Consider the following 2,929-nt stretch of genomic DNA (forward strand, 5'->3'; position numbering starts at 1 on the left):
GGGGGAAAATAGTTTCATCAGCTCTCATTTAACAAATTAATAAAGCAAAGATCCATAGAGCACTACAACAGGAAGCTGCCTTTAGCATCTTTCCGGTATTTATTGAAAATATTGATAGGACTTAAACTTACCTTGCTAAAATTTGTTGTGAGGTTCATTTTAATCATTACTAGTCTTATTCACTTGAGCTTAAATACACTAGTGACTGGAAGGGTAATGGTTCTGTGTGAGAACTACAACTCACTGGAGAAGATACAGTTAATGTGGGAGCTTTCAAAGGCTAAAGTGGAAAATATTTAAATAAAGTGAGATGCAACTACACCCTCTATAATAGAAATGTTCCACGTAAAAATGAGCGGTTTGGCAGGTGATGGTAAATGTGTAAAGTAAGAAGGTGTAAAACGGAGGATTGTGCTTTACCTAATGCATTTCCTAAAACCATTTACCAAAAAAAAATTTTTAGCACTGTTCTGGATAAAGGAAATAGTTCTGAGAATACCAGCATGCTACACTCACAGTATAATTGGTTAGAAGCATGGGCTGAGGCATTATCTGAATTTTCACTCTAGCCGAAGTGACTGTAAGGTCATTTCTGTGCCTTAATTTGTCTGTAAATGCAGATTAATACAAGCATACCTCAGATACTGAGGGTTCCGTTCTAGACCACTACCATAAAGCTAGTGTTGCAATAAAGTGAGTCACATGAATTTTTGGTTTCCCAGTGCATATTAAAGTTCTGTTTATACTATTCTGTAGTCTATTAAATGTGCAATAGCATTATGTCTTTAAAAAACAAAGTATGTACCTTAATTAAACATACCATGTGCCGGGTGTGGTGGCTCATGCCTGTAATCCTAGCACTTTGGGAGGCCAAGGTGGATGGATCACTTTATGTCAGGAGTTTGAGACCAGCCTGGCCAACATGGTAAAACCACGTCTCTACTAAAAATGCAAAAATTAGCTGGGTTTGGTGGCACGTGCCTGTAATTCCTCCACTGAAGTCTCTTTTTTTGCTTGTTTGTTTGTTTTGAGATGAGGTCTCACTCTGTCGCCTAGGCTGGAGTGCATTGGCACGATCTCAGCTCACTGCAACCTCTGCCTCCCGGGTTCAAGCGATTCTCCTGCCTCAGCCTCCTGAGTAGCTGGGATTACAGGCAGGCACCACCATGCCCAGCTCATTTTTGTATTTTTAGTAGAGACAGGGTTTCACCACATTGGTCAGGCTGGTCTCGAACTCCTGACCTTGTGATCCACCTGCCTCGGCCTCCCAAAGTGCTGGGGTTACAGGCATGAGCCACCATACCTGGCCTCCTGCACTGAAGTCTTGAAACGCTCAGTCATCCATGAGGGTTGGAATCAACTTCTTCCAAACCCCTGTTAATGTTGGTATCTTGACCTCCTTTCATGAATCATGAATGTCCTTAATGGCATCCTTTCCAGAAGGTTTTCAGTTTACTTTGTCCGTATCCATGAGAGGAATCACTATGGCATCTCTACCTTTATTCTTAAGCAATAAGACCTGAAAGCTGAAATGACTCTTTTATCCAAGGGCTGTAGAATGGATATGTTAGCAAGCATGAAAACAACACAACGTTAATCTTGTACATCTTCATCAGAGCTCTTGGGTGACCAGATGCTCTGATGCTCACTATCAATAAGCAGTAAGATTTTGAAAATAATTTTTTTTTTTCTGAGCAGTAGTTCTCAACAGTGGGTTTAAAATATTCAGTAAATCATGCTGTAAACAGATGTGTTATCCAGGTTTCATTGTTCCATTTATAGCGCACAGGTATAGTAGACTCAGCATGATTCTTAAGGCCCCTAAATTTTCAAAATGGTAAATAAGCAATGCCTTCAGCTTGAAGTCACCAGCTCTATTAGCCTCTAACAAGAGAGTCAGTCTGTCTTTTCAAACAAGCTAGGTATTGGCTTCTCTCTAGCTATGTGAGTCCTAAATGGTGTCATTTTCCAATAGAAGGCAGTTTTATCTACATTGAAAAATCTATTGTTTACTGTAGCCACTGTCATCAATTATCTGGATAATGCTGCAGCTTCTCCATCAGCACTTGCTGTTTCATCTTACACTTTTATGTTAACAGATACAGCTGCTTCCCTTAAACCTCATGAACCATCCTTGGCTAACTTCCAACTTTTCTTCTGCAGTTTCCTCACCTCTCAGCCTTTATAAGCATTGAAGGGAGTTAGGACCTTGTGTTTACTGGAGTAGCACTTTTAACTTCCTTCAAGAACTTTTCCTTTGCATTCACCACTTGGTTAATCGGTGCAAGAGGCCTAGCCTTTGGCCTCTCTTGGCTTTTTTTTTTTTTTTTTTTTTTTTTGAGACGGAGTCTTGCTCTGTTGCCCAGGCTGGAGTACAATGGCACCATCTCAGCTCACTGCAACCTCTGTCTCCCGAGTAGCTGGGATTGCAGGTGTGTGCCACCATGTCCAGCTAGTTTCTGTATTTTTAGTAGAGACAGGATTTCACCATGTTGACCAGGCTGGTTCAAACTCCTGACCTCAGGTGATCTGCCTGCCTTGGGCTCCCGAAGTGCTGGGATTACAGGTGTGAGCCAACATACCCGGCTATGATTCTTCTTTTCACTTGAACTTAGAGGCCATTGCAGGGCTATATATTGGCTTAATTTCAATATTCTGTCTCAGATTAGGGAGGCCCAAGGAGAGGAGAGTGATAAGGAATGGCTACTTGTTAGAGCAGTCAGAACACACATTTATCCATTAAGTTCACCATCTGATGGCTTAGGCAAGAAGATGAGACTGTTTCTACAAAAAAATTTTTAAATTAGCCAGTTGTGGTGGTGCCTATCTGTAGTCCAGCTACTCAGGAGGCTGAGATGGGATGATCGCTTGAGCCTAGGGGGTTGAGGCTGCAGCGAGCCATGATTGCGCCACTGCACTCCAGCATGGG

The sequence above is a fragment of the Chlorocebus sabaeus genome, chromosome 26 (assembly GCF_047675955.1).
Source record: "Chlorocebus sabaeus isolate Y175 chromosome 26, mChlSab1.0.hap1, whole genome shotgun sequence".
Taxonomy (NCBI): Eukaryota; Metazoa; Chordata; class Mammalia; order Primates; family Cercopithecidae; genus Chlorocebus; species Chlorocebus sabaeus.